Genomic DNA, 18,148 nt, shown 5'->3' with positions numbered 1-18,148 from the left:
GTTAGCTCGTCCTTTATCATGGACACCCTGAGGCTGTGAGAAGCCCTACTCCTTTGCTGCTCTGACTTCCACAGGGCTGAAAGTAATATGACATCAATCATTACAAACGAAGATTATAAAATGCATTAAAAAGGACAAATAAGATTTAATAGTACTTCATGCTATTGTCACAAGACAACATTACCAATCACTCTTTTAAAAATAGATTCAATAATTGTATTATGCAAATTATTTTTAACCTTTTCCCCCCTTGTGCATTATTGTGTATTTTTCTCAACTTTTTCCTTTGATTTGATCATTTCTGTTACAGCTTGTGGCATGAATGTGGGCAAAAGCTCTTCTCTTGAGTCAAATTTTTGAAATCCAATGTCTTTTATATTCTATTCATGCATTTTGCACCCTTTGGACAGCAAAATGTACACGTACAAAGAAACTGCTTTTAAATCATCATACAATATTTTCTTTTACTTCTTTGTGCGTAAATCACTGAAACAACTTCTAACTTGGTCAAAACTACCAAACATTCAATCATTTCTTTTTATTTCCTTCCATATAATAAATAGTTGGGGGACAGGGCTTTGATCACTACCTTTCTTCAAAAGGAACTGCTGACATTACAGAATGCATGGTTTTATAATGCAATGGCAGTGAGAGTAAACAAAGTTGGTTTCAATGCAAGTCAGTGAATTGTTTTTGGCCATGAAGGAGTCCAGAGGGAAAATCTGACACTTCATAAAAAATAATCATGCAATCAAATCGTTTTTTTGCTAATCTTTGACATATCCAAGACTCTAGTATCCACCAAAGACCCACCCCTCTACTCTTTAATATATGGAAAATATATGTTTTGTGTTTTTTTGTAATGAATATTGAAATAATTCAAATAAACAGGCATTTATAATGTTAAGATCCTGAAAATCATTGAATGTATGGTAGTTGAGTAAGAAGAAGTAAGAAACTGTTTAAATGATATATGAATAAAAAGGAGAAAATATATTGCTGTATGACTGAATAGCAGTTTTTTTTTGTGTGTACATTTAAGAAATACAAACACATAAACATGTTTTTATTATGTTTAAGTAATAATCCATGCAATAGTGGTCCTCTTTAAAGCATTAGTTATTTATTTGTCAATGGTCTTGCTTGTTTGAAGTGATCAGTCACTTTGTAGCTCTGATTGTAAGCGTTAGCTAAATGCAATGTAAACAGTAAACATGAAATATGCCCTGCCATTTATACTTTTTAAACAACTTCCTCAACAATCCAAACAATAAGGTTATCTTCATTACATTCATTCGACGCAATCAATGCTAAATCTGTCAGACATACATATATATTCCTAAATGTCAATAAATGTTTTCATTTTGCAGTAAAAATTACAATGTACACATACTGTGTAAATGTCCTTTCTCTGTGTAGCACAGTATTGACCTTTTCCAGTAACTATCACCTCCTGATCAAAAATGAATATATTGTGATGCACACAAGCATTCTGCCAGATAGAACTGGCATTTTTGTACAGTGAATACATCAGTTAGGGTGAAACAGATGGAACATGAGTACAGATCTGTAAAGGACACATTTCAGGGTTACCCCTCCATGATAAAAACATATTTTGGCGGGTACAGTTCACAGAATGAGGAATCAACTTATCATCGGCGAATTTACTGACAAAATCACTGTATTGATCAATGGATGAAACGTTTTAGGTGATCCACTTCATTTGGTGTATTCACATGAAAGGGTTATAACAATTACACTTTCACACACAACAGAATGATGAAGTTTTTCAAAAATATGGGCATTATATTCCAATTCACTCAGGTTTAATTTTAATTTTCAATGTCACAATGAAGGAAGAACTGGGCAAACTTCAAGAAGAGTGATTCTTAAATCTGTGTCGGTTCTGGGTGGGGGAAGGAATGGTTTGAGGTGGCATGAGTGGGGGGACTGCTGTTGCCGGTACGGCTATGAATTAGAATTAGCAGCATCGGGGGAACGTTATTCGTGGACTGAATGCTGAATATTGTTACGCTGTGTCAGTGGAAACATGCTCTGAATATCTGAGCGTAAAGCCAATACTGTTAATCTGAGGGAGCAGGAGCCATTCCGCAGATGGAAACAAATGAGCAGCCCTGATAGATGACTTCTGACTTGTAACAAACATAAGGGTCAGGAATGTAAGGACCCTCCGTCATGTTACTGTACAAACACACATCTTACACTCCAGTACACATGGTAAGCAAACTCCATTTACATAATTATTTTCCAGGCTTTGCAACCACTCAAAATGCTTTTACATAAACAAGTCAGTGACTCATTCAAATTCCCAAAACTTGACTAAGAGAAAGAGAAAAGGATTGGAGGATGAATCATGGGTATTGCTTCCTCCCACACACACACACACACACACACACACACACACACACACAGTAATCCATTTTTAGATACATATGGGATAATTAGTTATCCCTAATAGCCTTTGACTTGTCATTATGTTTAAGTGATGAGGTAAACTAAAGCAAGGGGGAACCACTTCTCTCTAGGGTTTTGTTCTCTGTCTTACACACACACACACACACACACACACACACACACACACACACACACACACACACACACACACACACACACACACACACACACACACACACACACACACACACACACACACACACTAATCTTTGACCTACATGCACACATGTTACATGTAATTCATAGATTAAACATGATGGATTGATGCTGAAAAGGCTGCTGAATGACGATTGTAAATTTCCCACCCCCCCAAAAAATACTTATTTTTCTTTTTCACACACACACACACACACACACACACACACACACACACACACACACACACACACACACACACACACACACACACACACACACACACACACACACACACACACACACAAAATATGATCAGGTTTAATCCTTGGGACGCCATATGGGAATGTGTGAGTGCTGATGTTTTGTTATTGAGCAGAGTCTCTCCTCCTTACAGTGTGTCATTAGGACCCAGAGGAATGCAGAATTTCACAAACACACTGCAGCAGCTGATTTTGCTGATAAATGAACAACTGAAGATGGGGTCTGTGGTTGCAATGAAAGCCTCTATAATCTTGACACATAATGGCCGAGCATTGAGAACCAGCGGTCCTCTGCTCTGCTGGTACAACAGCCACATTTTTCAATCCTGAGTAAATCAATTTGACTGACATCAAATGCTCTGCAAAAGTCATACAGTATGTGCATTTTGGTAGAGTTGTTGTAAATGCTCCAAACACAGTTATTGAGTGTTATGACATGAAAATGTATGCCGAATCCAGAATTGCATCAGGGGAAATCTTTTGGCAAAGACTATTGGTTATCAATTACAACACACAGATATAATCCTGATGCATTTGCAAATAACACACTGAGCCATCCACGGTATAATGAACTGTATGATGGATAATGGAGCAATAAGGGACTCTATGGGTTCTTAGCATCACTAATGTATTCGGCGGAACCTTAGCTGCAGTCGAGTTGGGAGGATTTGGACCTACAGGCGGGCTCTGGTCACCACAGCTCCAGATGGGCCAGAGAGCAAAGAATTGACCAAATTTCAATAATGATGGCAGAAAGTATTTGGGCTGGCTGCTTAATCATTTGGAGCTCAGTGGTCAGGTCAGTTATTGCTGGTATTTATTTTCCAGGGCCGAGGGGATCCTTTTTTACGTGTCATTATTAGATTGATAAAAACTGCAATGTTTTAAGAGAGAATTGTTTCTCTGGTGTGTGTATTCTCACTGAACCACACTTTTATTTGTAATTTTGCCAATAAGAGGATAAAGACATGTGCATGGAGCAGGATAGAGACTGACCATTTTAAAATGGTGACATCTCAGTGGTTCAGGTTTTATATTAAAGTGGTCAACTTTTTAAAATGTTATCCTAAACTCCTCCAAACAAATCTTTAGATAATTTCCTTCTGCACTCAACTGTTCTCAACTAGAGTCTGCAACAAAATATTATTAAAACTTAACAAGGTTTAATCATTATTAGCAAAACATATAATAACAACTACTTATTATGGCGTAGTCATGGCAATTAAAACATAATTGATTCACAGTGATTTAAACACTGCCATCATTTGTGGTTCAGATACATTGAAAGCAAACCATTTGGTTCAAATTTGGTAATCTTGCGGGTCAGAGATGGGATGGAGACATCATCTCACCAAAAACCCAGGATTGGATAAGAAAAAAGTAAAGGATTACATAAACTACAAAGAGGAAATGTAGAAATATATCAGATGGAGCAGGTTATGTTTTTATTTGGCAATGGTGTACAGTTTGTTGTGCATATCAATTGAATGCATGTTACATTTTGGCGGACAGAAAGCAGACTGCTTCAATAGCATGTTCCTGCAAAAGCTGAGGCTGTCGTAGGACCGCATTGCTAGAACGCTAGTAACGAATAATTGTTTATAGTGCCTTTAAAACGGTTATATCTATCATAAGCTAACAGATGATTATTTGTATTGCCAAACGTTAGCTACTCACACTTCATTTCAAGACACCAGCATTGTTTTTAACGTTAAACAAATACAACTTTATAAAAACTTCACATTACTCACACTCTGATTGTCGTCCATCTTTACGCCTCCAATTCAGTAGGTGGCAGTGTCACGAAAAGCTAGGAATGTGGTCCCACGACTGCGGTCCTGAAACTGCAGCCTCCACTATTGCAGGAACATACTACTCGACTGCTCAGTAGGTGTCAGAGCTCTGCTGGTACAACGGCCACAGCCTGCAGCAGATCAGAAATCCTTCAGCCCTAAAACAGGATTTTATTGTCCAACAGTAGTATTTTAAGACACTTGATTTGACACACAGGGAACCAGAACTGAGATCCCAGAATAGAGTAGCAAAAAGAAAGAATATAGTATAATATTATAGAATAGAAATTGAGAGTATTTAGTTCTCGTATGGCTCGGGTAAAAGCTGTTTTTGACACTTTTCGTTAGTGCTTGGTTGAACCTGTGAGGAGCCAAACACCTTCTGGGCCCTGTTGATGATCCTCTGAAGGGCTCTCCTGTCCTTTGGTTGGCAGCTTACATGGTGACTCTCTGTAGACCTGCCAGCAGACTCATGCAGATTGGTCCATCTGAAGATCCTCACAAAGTGGAGTAACTGCTGTGCCTTCTTGACTGCAGTGGAGATGTTGGTAGACCTGGATCAGCCAGTGTTTGGATTCCATCCCTGTTGGCTGTCCCATCTTTTCCTAAAATCAGTCCAACAACAGCCGTACACTTCATTGGACGTACAATTCATTGGTGAATTCAGATTTAAAAAATCATTAGTATTTATTTATCCCTGCTTCATAATAAATAAAGCTCTATTTTCAATGACTCTGAACAAGATGCTCTATGAAGTGACTATAGCTTCAGATTCATATTTCGTGATGAGAACTCCAGACTGACGCTCTGATATCACACTGGCTGATTAACAACCCATATTATCTTTTTTCCCCAAGCTAGAGTAGACCTGATATAACTTCAGCGTTGTGAACATAGGGACGTTCTTTTTATCCGTCCCTGACTCAGTCACGCAGACCTACACTGATGCAGACGTGGGCTTGGTTGACTGTAAACTGGGTTGGAAAAATGATCGACTCGTGTGAGCTGGATAGCCAGTTATTGATAGATAGCTTCCTTTTCACACAATAATCAAAGTGTCCTTGGTCCAGATCTAGTGTAGCACTTTTGTCCCACCAATTGTACACAAAGTCTATTTAGAAGTGTAATGGATGATCACTGAATATATGAAAACAATTCCAATAAGGGCTGATTACATTTTCTGTTCTGATGCATCCATTTTATCAATTTTTTAAACTGTACATCTGGAGTCCTACAACATTATAGGAGCACATTGCTGAATTAGTGGAGCAGAATAGCAGAACAGCATAATAATAACCCTATTGAATGGATTGTCATGCACGCATAAGCATAAGGTAAAAAAATGCAAATCACTTGCTGGTGCATTAAATTACATTTAATAAAACATCAAAGGTTGTAATGCCACAGTTCATTTAGTTGCTATTTGTAGAAGTGATTATTGTTTTCTTAACAATAATTGAATGTATAATATGTTTTGAGAAATGCAAGGGGATTCCCTGAACGTTGCATTATGTAGACCTTTGTCACCTTGAAATCCCAAGCATATCATTGGACATAAAGCAGTGACTCATAATAACACTTGGTTTATTAATGATCCATTATTATGCATTACACTTTATTTAGCACTGACTCTCATATACAATCTCTTATACGTAACAAGCCATTAACATTCATTATATGCTTGTTCTTATAATTCAGTTTCTTTGAATGTTTCATGAGTGCTGATATAACGCATAACTGAGCATAATATGTTATTGTAAGTAAGGTTGAACACGCTGCGACTGCTTCATAATTATTTCGACCGAGGAGGTTATGTTCTTGGTTTTGTTTTAGTTTTTTTCAACAGGGTAACAGAGAAAAAGTACTGGCCTGATTTGAATGACCTTGGTGGAAAGGTGTAGCATGGGCAAAGGAAAAACACCAAAATTACAGGGGGATACATGCTCCATATTATACTTAGGGAAAGGGCCTTGCCGGACATCTGCACTCTACGCATGTCCTTGTAGTTGCTTACAAGTATATCAAAGTATTATGAAGCCCCCTGATTAAAGCCTAGACTCTCTTATAAACCTTTAGGGAGACGTTTCCAGTGAAGAGCACAAGTCCACTGTTCAGGCCAACAAACCTAAACAACCCAAACATTGGTTGTTGTGGCGTGTTGTGTAATGCCAATATAATTCCCACATGCAGCAGAAGCAAAATAAAAACTGAATATGTAATCAAGCTAAGGTCATGGGGTCACTCTCATGGGGTGGAGGAGGAGCGGTTCAACCACCGATTAAAAGATGAAGCGTGGTTTCCCTGCTCCTCCATTCCACATTTAAAATGTCCTTGCTCCTGAAGGAACAACCACTAGTGTGTGAGTGTGTGTGAGTGAACATTACATTCGATGAGATGATGAGTAGTTTTGCACCTTGTATGGCAGCCGTGCCATCTGTGTGCTAAGAGGTTAATGTAGTGGGAAAGTGCTCTATGTGGTCATAAGACTGTTTCAAAGGATTTACATTTTTCCTCCGTATATAAACCTTTGCAGCAAAAAGGCTATGTCGGTCACTGTCTCTGCTGTCTGTGTTATAATTGTCTGGGTCACACGACTGCCTGTCTGAAGCGGCCACCTACACATCTGAATGACATGCCCATCTGCAAAAGTGAGTGTACCTTTCTTTGTATCAACTACACAGTACAATGCCCCAAAAACATCCAGCCCCAGCAGGCAATCTTCCAAGTTTACGATCCACACCGGGCATTGTCCAGGTTATGCAGAACCGTTCCCATCTCCCTGGTTAACTGTGGTTTAAGGGCATTGTTGAACCAGCTGGCCAGGCTGTCCACACCCCCAGCAGATACTCTGGCGGGCCCTCAGAGACTGCTCCTCTCTCAGCGTGGTGAAACGCACAAGCTTTGTCGGTTTCTCCACACAGGCAGGCTCTGCTGTATTCAGCTCAACTCCACATGCAGTGCTCACCTTCAGTGTATCGTCATCCACAGTCCATGAAATAGCGCAAATCCTCTCTGGCTTATTCCAAAGCCTCCTGCAGGGACTTGGGATGGGCGAGAAAAATGTGTCTACGCAGATGAGCTGGTATCACGAAGTCCTGGGCTGACTCTGACAACAGGAGGCATGTGAACATAGGTGTGGTGAACGTGGAACCTGGGCGTTTGGCCCTTTGTAGACAGAGATGGTTTTTAGGCCTCTCCAGACTCCACTGACGTCCCTCTACTGCAGCTGTTCCTCCATCTTCTTCCTGTAGTTGTTTTTCCCCTCTCTGATTTTCCACCTCCGCTCTTGCTGAGTGATCCTTAGCTCCTCTCTGTTGCCTGATCTAAAGGCCCTCTTTTTGTCCTTCATGAGAGCCTTTATCTCAGGGGTAATCCTGGGTTTGTTGTTTGGAAAACGCCGTACAGTCCTGGTGGGTACGACGTTAATATAGAAGTTAATATAGTCCGTTATGCAGTCAGTCAGGCTGTTGATGTCCTCCCCGTGAGAGTCAGTGAACACATCCCATGCAGTATTGTCGAAACAGTCTTAAAGGGGCTCTTCAGATGCCTCAGACCACTTCTTCACGCTGTGTGTGGGCACCGGCTGTCTGTAGACCAGAGGTTGATACACAGGCAGGATGTGGACCAGGTTGTGCCCAGATGTGAATGTGGGCATTGTTTGTCAAGTTTTTGAGAGAGAGGCATGATTGATGTCCCCAGAGATCAGGATGAGGGCAGTTGGGTGCTGTGTTTGCAGTCTGCCTACAGTAGAGCTGATGACGTCACATGCTTCTTCAGCATTGGCAGAGGGGGGAATATACGGCGCTATCGCGATAACATGCAAAAATTCCCGGGGCAAATAGTGTGGCCGCATGCTAAGAGCTAGAAGCTCAATGTCCCTGTTGCAGATCCTTTCTTTAATAGTGATGTGCCCTGGGTTACGCCATCTGTCGTTCACAAACACAGCCAGCCCTCCTCCTTTCTTCTTACTGAAGAAACACACTCCTCAATGTCAGTTTCGGTAATTTATTGACACAGATGACGACACCCTGAAACAGAGTAATGCAGCAAGATAAGCTGACAAAGTATAACATCCATGCAATTTACTCAACACAAATATATACCACGAAACAGAGTATAGTAGTATAATATAGTATAATATATATAATATAATAGTGGAAACAGTCTTACATGAATGAATGAACGAACGTCTCAACTCGAGGCGGAGTGAATGAACAATGTTGAAACTAAAATGGCCGCTCGGCACTACCGGGTCAGAGCGCGGCATAACCGGGCAGCGACAGCAGTGACACTGCCCTCTAGTGGCCGGCGATAAACTCTTCATCCCCCCCCAGACCGGAAAGCTATGGGCCGGAATAGGTTAACGGTCTAGATCCCGTATCCAGCTGCCAGACTCGGGCTCGTAACGTGCAGGTGGCCTCCTCACGCGGCCCGGCCGAATCGGCTGGGGCAGCGTCGGCAGCGTCGGCGGCGACTGCGGCACCGGGAGCGGTGCACCCAGGAAGGCACCCGTAGGACCAGTGAGGTCAGAGGACGCCTCATCAGCAGGCGTCGGTGGGGAAGCGCCACTAGCCGAGTCGCGGGGCCCGACAGCCGGCTGCTGAGCCATCCCCTGGGGCGTCGCCCAGCCCGGGTGGATAGGTGGGGGCTGATGACCCAGGGCAGCGGGCGGCGGCGGCGGCGCCGCCAACTGCTCACGGGCGCAGGGTGTGGCCGGCGTGTAGGCACGGAGGAACCGCCGGTTGCGCAGTGTCAGACGTCCCGAACCGTCAACCCTGACCCGATACTGGTCGTGGCCCGGCGACTCCACCACGATCCCTGACCTGTCCCATTTGTGGGGGCTCGGGCCTTGCTGGTTCTGGAGGAATACCCTTTCGCCGAGTGCCAATGGGCGGAGCGGTCTCGAGTGAGTCCCCAGAGACTCGGTGGTACGGGACATACGGGTCCGAAGGGCGTCCTCCTTCGCCGCCCATGCCTCGCGCCATAGCAGGCGGATATGCGGGTTCGAGAACTTCTCGAGGCGGTTCACGAAGGAAAGCGAGCCACGAAGGGGGCGGCCGAAGATGATCTGTGCTGGTGAGAGGTCGCAGTCGGGGTCAGGCGTGTTACGCAACTGCAGCATAGCGCGCAGGAAGCGGTCCTGATCAAGGCTGCCCGACGGGCCGGTGTTGGACATCAAGAGGCGCTTAGCAGTCTTAACCGCAACCTCCGCCCTCCCATTCGACTGCGGAAAGCTAACGGAAGACACGCGGTGTTTGACGTGCCATAAGCGGAGGAAGTCCTCAGTGTGGCTCGCCTTGAATTCCGGACCACCGTCGCTCGAGAGCTCCTCCGGTACGCCGAAGGTGGCGAAGAACGACCGGAGGTGTTGGACCAGGCCAGCTGAGCCCGCCAGGGCAGTACCCGCCGTAGAGCTCAGGACCTCTACCCAGCCCGAGAGCCGATCCCCGACAACTAGGTAGTGACGGCCCCCATAGTCGAAGAAGTCAGCAAACACCGCCTCGAATGGCGTGGATGGGGGTGAGGACGGCCGGGGGGGTGTAGCCGCCTGTGACGGAGCATTGCGGTTGCAGTCTGCACACCCGTCCCTGGTGGCCTGAATGTCCCCGGACATCCCGGGCCAGTAAACTATGGCTCGGGCATGCTGCCCCATAGCTGAGGTCCCCTGGTGAGCGGCATGGAGATGCCGAAGGACCCTCTCACGGAGGGACGGGGGAACCACGACGCGGTCCCGATAGAGCAGGACGCCGTCCTGGGCGTAGACGGACTCACAGACCGATGACAGACTCGCCAGGGCAGGGTCGTTAACGTCAATCCCACCCTCCTGCTCGATGAGTTGGAGGAGGTGGCCGAGGCATCCATCCGCCGCTGTTTCCCGGGCGAGGAGGGGCCAAGAGACGGCTCCGAGCTCCCGTGCGTCGTCGCGGATGGAGGCCATGAGTGCTGACTCCACGGCGTCAGGTCCGCTCGGCAGCCCCAATGAGAGGCCGTTCGCTGAACCCGAGGGGGAAGGATGCCTCGACGTGGCATCAGCGGCATAGTTGCTCTTGCCAGGCAGATGCACAATGTCGAAGCGCCATGGGAGGGTGCGCTGCTTGAGTCTAAACAGACGCGAGTTTGTGATCTCATCCAGCGTACGGTCGCCAAAGATTTTCACCAACGGCTTATGGTCGGTGACCACGACGAGGTTGTCGGACCCCTGCGTGAAGTACCGCGTCTGTTCCAGGCCCCAGGCCACAGCTAGGGCCTCTCCCTCGACGGCCGCATAGCGCTGCTCCGCAGGGGACAGGAAACGCGAACCCGCGAGGGTGATCCTCCACCCTCCTGGACAGCAGTCCGGCATGCCCGAGGCACAGTGACAATGTTGCTGGAGCAGGAAGTAACCAATGCCACGCATGGACCAGTCAGGGCGGAGGCAGGTACGCTTCTGCATGTCGTAGATCTCCACGCCCTCGCGGATGGCCTCCATTATGGCCTGTTTGGACGTCTGGAAGGCCTCCTCCAGAACGGGGGACCATAGGAACACACAGCGTGGGCTGAGGAACGGCTTAAATGGAGCCATCGTGTCACGCAACTGGGCATAGTTAGCCACCTGGTTGACAAGGCCGAACCAACTCCTGATGTCCGTCGTGGAGCCTGGGGTGGGGAAGTCCCGGATGGCGTCCAAGTATTTCGGGAGCGGTTCGATGGTAGATTCCGACACCCTGAAGCCAGCGAAGTCGACGCACCTCTCCGCGAACTGAAGCTTGTCCGGATTCAACACGATGCCCGACCGGCCGACACGCGTCAGGAAGTCGATGGTCCTCCACCAGTGTTGCTCCAGGTCGGTGTCATAGTGGATGGTGTCATCCACACAACGTTCCTTGCGTTCATAGTCCGAGAGGACGGCGTCAAACCGACGGTTGTAGCCATCCCCTGACGACAGGAAACCCTGTGGTGCCCTGGTGTAGCGCCAGCGGCCGAAGGGCGTGATGAAGGTAGTGAGGTGGCGATCCGACTCACGCAGGGGAACACTGTGGTAGCCGTTCCAGGCGTCCGTGACGGTCTTCCAGGTGCCCTTCGGGACGCGGCGTGCGAGGTGGAACGGGGACTCAGTGGCGAAGGTCTCACGTTGGCAGAACTTGTTGAGGGGGGAGAGGTCCACGGTCCTGCGGGGGGAACCGTCGTGCTTCCGAGTGACTACCATACGATGGCACCACGCCACCGGCTCGCCGTATGGCACGCGTTCAATGACCCCAAGGGCTTCGTCCCGCAGGAGGTCATCATGAACCCTCCGCTGCCAGTGTAGAGGCACCGTAGCCGCGGTGTGGCATGCCTTAGGCGTAGCTGCGGGGTCCACGTGCATCTCGATAGGTGGCCCCTCCATGCATGGTAGTGCCCGATGGGGGCAAGTATTGAATGTTGATGAGGCATATCTCCCGAGTAGCCAACCTTTCATCCGGTTATTGTTCTCTGGCGTACAAGGGAACGGCAGTACTGCGGGGCGCGCTGGGGGGACAGTGCGCTGAGGACATGAGCACTGGGCGTCCCGGGGGTCACTTGGCCCCACGCAGCCGCCGTTGGTTGACCTCGTCGCATTGATGGACAGGGGCTGGACTGGCGTGTCAGCCGTGTCAGGGCTACGCCTGTCCTTGGGCCCCCCTGCAACGTCGTCCGACGGGAAGTTAATGGGCAATAGGCCGAGGTTGAGCAACGACTCGTAGGAGAGGTACATGGCCCGGACTGAGCTGCTCACGTATACCATGGAACGGCAGGATGTAGTACGCCCCCCGCTGCAGGTCGTCGAGAGCCTAGCGAAGAACGCTCCCTCGATGGCTATAGGGGAGCGGTTGGCGGCCGACAGGCTGAGGCTGACGGGTCGCAGGTCGTCCCGCGCGAAACCGCAGGCCAGGAACTCCTCCAGAGACCAAAGGTCCGACTGCGCGCCAGTGTCCGCGACGGCGGATATTCGAGCTCCGTCGGCCGAGCCCCGGTTGCTGGTGCCATCCCTCAGCCCGACTGGTATGTCCATCGAGATGGTGATGAATGCCCGGGGGTGGTCTCTCAGCCTGGCTCGCCTCCATTCGCCCTTGGAGAAGATGTGGTGCTCGAGTCTGATAGGTGCAGGCCTGTCGACACAGCCGTGCGACGTAAGGGCGCGGCGTCGGCGAAGGCTCCCGCGACGTCGGCCAGGGCAGGCTCCAGCTTGCACCGACGAGACCTGGGACACCAGCTCCGACCCCATGGCGGCCTGTTGACTGTCGGATGACGGCTGTTGACGCCTCTGTCGTCGGCGGGCCCTGTAGCAGCCGATGCACACCTGGTGAGGCTTAGGATTCCACCCGCGAGGCCCCTCCGTGAAGACGTTAAAGACGCTCTTACATCCCGGGCACGAGGCACGTTTAGCCCCGTCCGCAGGGCTCGGGGCGGGGCTCGCCTGTGGAGTCGTCTTCAGGCGCCGGAATGACGACATGGCTGATAGGGAGGACGACGGGAGAGCGTTACGGGCCATCTCTTTGTTCTCGACGAGTGCAATCACGTCGTTAACTGGCTTGACCAGGACGTCAGTTGTCCCCAGCGTCTCGCGGCGTATGTCCGAGTCATAGATGCCATTGAGCAGCACATCGCGGATAATGTGGTCGGTATAGTCCACGTCCTTACCACACTCGCATACCGCATTATATGCGCATGTCTCTGCTTTACCCCGCACTCTGGCAGCGAATGCGCGGAATGCCTCGTCGCGCTCCTGGCGTAACTGAAGTAGTTCGGTGCGCAGGACGCATGTAGCAACTGGGATGACAGCTAGGGAACGCATGACGGTGATCAGGTCTGGCAAGGGTCCAGAAGGGGCGTCGGGGACAGCTTTCAACAGGCTGTCTCCAAGTACAGGCCCAGCGCACTGAAACAGCTGGAAGGGGGCCTGTGCGTCCCCTATGCCTGAGCCGGCGCGGAATACGTTCCAACGGCGGATGAACACGTTCCATTCCTCTATTGACACGCCCACATCAACTTTGGGCCGATCGAGTCTCGGGCCATGAGGGGCTGGGGCCTGGGCTGGCACGGCCATGACAGGCGCTGCGTGCTGGTGGCTACATCCATGAATCGTCAATATAGCAATGACGAGTGCTTCAGACAAGTCATCGGATTTGAACTCGCAGCCGGGGACAGGGCATCCAACAACGACCATGGTGTCGTCATGAAGAAACACACTCCTCAATGTCAGTTTCGGTAATTTATTGACACAGATGACGACACCCTGAAACAGAGTAATGCAGCAAGATAAGCTGACAAAGTATTACATCCATGCAATTTACTCAACACAACTATATACCACGAAACAGAGTATAGTAGTATAATATAGTATAATATAATAGTGGAAACAGTCTTACATGAATGAATGAACGAACGTCTCAACTCGAGGCGGAGTGAATGAACAATGTTGAAACTAAAATGGCCGCTCGGCACTACCGGGTCAGAGCTGCGGCATAACCGGGCAGCGACAGCAGTGACACTGCCCTCTAGTGGCCGGCGATAAACTCTTCACTTACCACTCTCTCTCGTCCTGTCCGCCCGAAAAAGATGAAAACCACCCAGTGTAGCATTAGTGTCCGGGGTTAGTTCCGTTTTCCACGTCTCTGTAAACACCATGATGCTGCTCTCCCGATACTCACTCTGATGCGGGTCAATGCTGCTAGCTCGTCCATCTTGTTAGGGCGAGATCTTACATTTCCCATGATGATGGAAGGAAGGACATGTCTGTAACGTCTCCTCCTTTGCCCTGGCACGGCTCTTTCTTCTCAGCTCGCGGGGGACAACGGGTCTATCTCCGGTTAGCATAGCCATGCTACGGGAGGCCAACAGCTGATCGCGAGTGTAAACAATGGGACGTTGTGCAACTATATGTTGAAAAAAGAGCTATATACAATAAATAAAAACAAAAGGACACTAAATGAAGTAAATATAAGGAAAATACTCACGTGTGAGCAGGGCCGTAGCCAGCATTTTGGAATAAGTGAGGTCCATGATGCGCGCGCAAAGCGCGCGCCGATTTAAAAAATATATATATATAAATATTTTAAATTATATTGTTTTTTAGATATACATTTATGTATAATATATATATATATTTTATGTATTTATTAAATTACAAGTCACACAAGAGTTTTATTGTTTAAATGTCTTTTAATTGTATAAACCAGCATTTTCCCCCCAAAAAATGTACTGTACTATATTTACATTTTTTTTTTATAGCAATAGTACACCACCATGTTTTTAAAGAATATAGGGGGTAACTTTGAACTTGATGAACTGAATGATGAATGATTCCAAAATAAAAATAATATTCAAGTAGAAATAAATCATTGCAAATTACAGCCCCTAAAAGTACAAATGGCATCACCTAAAATCTCAACAATCAACTTTTTAATCAAATGCAAGCTGAATCCTCCTATGACCAGAGGCATCCCACCGTCGAAGGATATTCTCCCGGTCCACTTCCACTTTCTGATGCACATGCATCATCGCCAGGCCCGTCAGTCTGTCGTTGGACATGGTAGATCTAAGCCATGTCTTTAGTCTTCGCATGGCTGAGAATGACCTCTCACAGGCACAAGTTGTCACTGGCAAGGTTAAGAAAATCTTCAACATACATTTTATGTTAGGGAAGAATGACAGGTTGTGTTTTTGTAGAACTTCTAGGGCAAAAGAAGGAAGGGGGCCATCTTCAAATTTATGTCTCCAGCGCTCAATTTCCTGTCTGGCAGTGTCTTGGTCAGGGAGGTCTTCGTGGTACCACCGAAGCATCTCATCCTCTCGTGCTGGTGTTAAATATTTCAAGGATGATGGCACCAAGTATGATGCAAGGATAGGGGGCTTATTATTCTTGGCAAATCTCTCATCCAACTGAGCTGTGATGTGGTCCAAGGGGTAGAAGAGATTTATCCTGTAATGGTCCTCCACTGATTCTGTGGTCACGTTTGCTCTGTATGTTTGTCTCACAGATACCCTCCGCTTGGCTGGGACAACACCTATTGAATTAGCCAATGCAGTGGCTTTCTCAAAGCACAACCTGGAACCTTTGTCCTCTCTTTGGTTGGCGATGACCTGCCGCATGTTTCTTGCTTCCTCATAGGCTGTGAGGATGTCCAAATTTGTAGTCTGCAGCAGTTTGGTTAAAGGATGTATGTATCCAAGTATTTCATTTACCATCACAGCTGTAATTATGGTCTCAAATGATTCCATGCTGTGCCTGAGGGTGGCAGCCTTTGCAGAAACAGAAGGTTTTTCAACCCCCATTTTTTCCAACACAAAATGCACCGCTGTGAACTTCTCCACAAATGCGCTGAGGGTGGTTGATCTGCTGCTCCATCTTGTGTCACTCATGAGTGGGATTCCTGATTTTTTTGTTGTTTGACCTTCTTTACAGGTTTCTGCCTCCAAAGCACCTTTTCTGGCACTAGATCCTGAAAAGAACACTGCAATTTCCTCAATAATAGACATTGTATTCCTCACTATAGGCAGATCTGAACAGCCATGCACTACAACTAAATTAAGTGCATGGCTCCTGCAGTGGGTGTACATTGCCCTGGGATGAACATCACTGATTCTTTTTTGGACTCCACTCACATGGCCACTCATTGTAGATGCCCCATCATATCCTTGGCCCCTTAAATACTCAGTGTGAAGTCCCCATTCAGTCAGCTGTCGAAGAATTACTGTGGCTATTGTCTTCGCATCTTGCTGAGTCAAAGGGCAGAATCCAAGAAAGTCCTCTCTTATTTCAGAACTCTCTCCCTCCCCACTCACATACCGAACGCAGAGTGATAGTTGCTCAATTCCACTGATATCCATTGACTCATCAGCTAAAACAGTGAAGAACTTCGCTGTTTTGATATTGTTGATAAGAGTCTCCCTTATGTCCTCTGCACAGCATGCAATGAGATCATTCTGAATTTGTGGGGATATGTATTTTGCATTCTTGGCTGCAGTCTCCAGATGTTGCTTGAGTGTAGTGTCAAACAGTGCTTTCCAGTTAACAAAATAGTTAAAATTTCCATTTTCACTGGATCCCTCCCAGTTCCCCCGGAAAGGCACATTTCTTTTCCCTAAACATACAATGATGTCTATGATGGAGAGCAAAGCCTTGCGGTTAGCCATGACCTTGTCATCATATTGCTTGCTGATAACAGATTTAATATCTTTCTTTTGGCCTTGTGTGATCAACATGAAATTTTCAGCCAATTCGGTGGCTCTCTGGTGTCCCTCTGAATGGCTATGCCTTGGGATCACGCCTCTTTTATCACCAACTGCATTTTTCCAGTCAGTAAAGCCCTTTGTAAGGAAGCTAAAGTTTTTTCCTTTTACTTTATTAAAGCAGAGGCAAGTGGCACAATAAGCTGCATCCTCAGATGGCGAGTAGCTCAGCCATTCATAATTTTTCTCCCACTGGGGATTGTACCTCAGCTGTTTTCCTCCCAAGGTACGTTTGGGATAGCTATATCCCTGTGGTGCTAACCACCGATTTTGGAGTACACTTTTTTTCTCATCATCTGTAAGGGCATCACCATTAATAACTTTGTTTTTTACCCTAACCGGATCAAAGGGATGCTGAGGGCATGAACTTCCAATTTCTTCTCCCCCTATTTCCATGTTTCCCTGCTCCCTGCTGTATTCATTCTCTGCGCTTCTCTGCCCTCCCTCCTCCACTGTGTGCCTCTGCGCTTCATCATCCTCTGCGCTTCTCTGCCCTCCCTCCTCCACTGTGTGCCTCTGCGCTTCATCATCCTCTGCGCTTCTCTGCCCTCCCTCCTCCACTGTGTGCCTCTGCGCTTCATCATCCTCTGCGCTTCTCTGCCCTCCCTCCTCCACTGTGTGCCTCTGCGCTTCATCATCCTCTGTGTGCCTCTCTCCTTCCATCTCTGAATGACTCTCTTCTCTGTGCTTCAGCTTACTTTCCCTATTCTCTCTTTCATCCTCCTTGCTTTCCTGTTTACTATCTCCATCTCTGTCCTTTTCTTTCTTTTTCTTTGACAGAAATGCATCCATTGTGTTTTGTTTTAATCTCTTGGACATGGTTGGCCTGCTCTTTGTGACTTGTTTTCTGTGGAATGGGTATATTCAAATTAATATGAGCTGAAAACGTGCTAGATTAACTGAACATTAATATCTAAAGGTGCCCCCTCCAAATTTAACCCATAGCCTAACCCAATAAAGTCAATAAGACTAGATGCTTATTAATCTACCTGAAAAGGAAGCTTTGGCTGATCCTACAGTATGGGTCTAATGCCAAAGTAGCCAACAAATGAGCTAAAATATCCGTTGAAGTCGTGGACAGTCCCAAAACGGATATTTAAAACGGATATTTTGCTCATTTGGACACTATTTTAACGGTACAGGGTAAAATAGTAGCCTACTTTCACTTACCAAATGGTTTCTTGACGTTGACACAGGCTAGAAGTTACTGTCGTTACTGCTATCATTCACACACTGACTTCATGTCGGCTG

This window comes from Eleginops maclovinus, chromosome 18, assembly GCF_036324505.1.
Source record: "Eleginops maclovinus isolate JMC-PN-2008 ecotype Puerto Natales chromosome 18, JC_Emac_rtc_rv5, whole genome shotgun sequence".
Classification (NCBI taxonomy): Eukaryota; Metazoa; Chordata; class Actinopteri; order Perciformes; family Eleginopidae; genus Eleginops; species Eleginops maclovinus.
Note: the sequence above shows the minus strand (reverse complement) of the source record.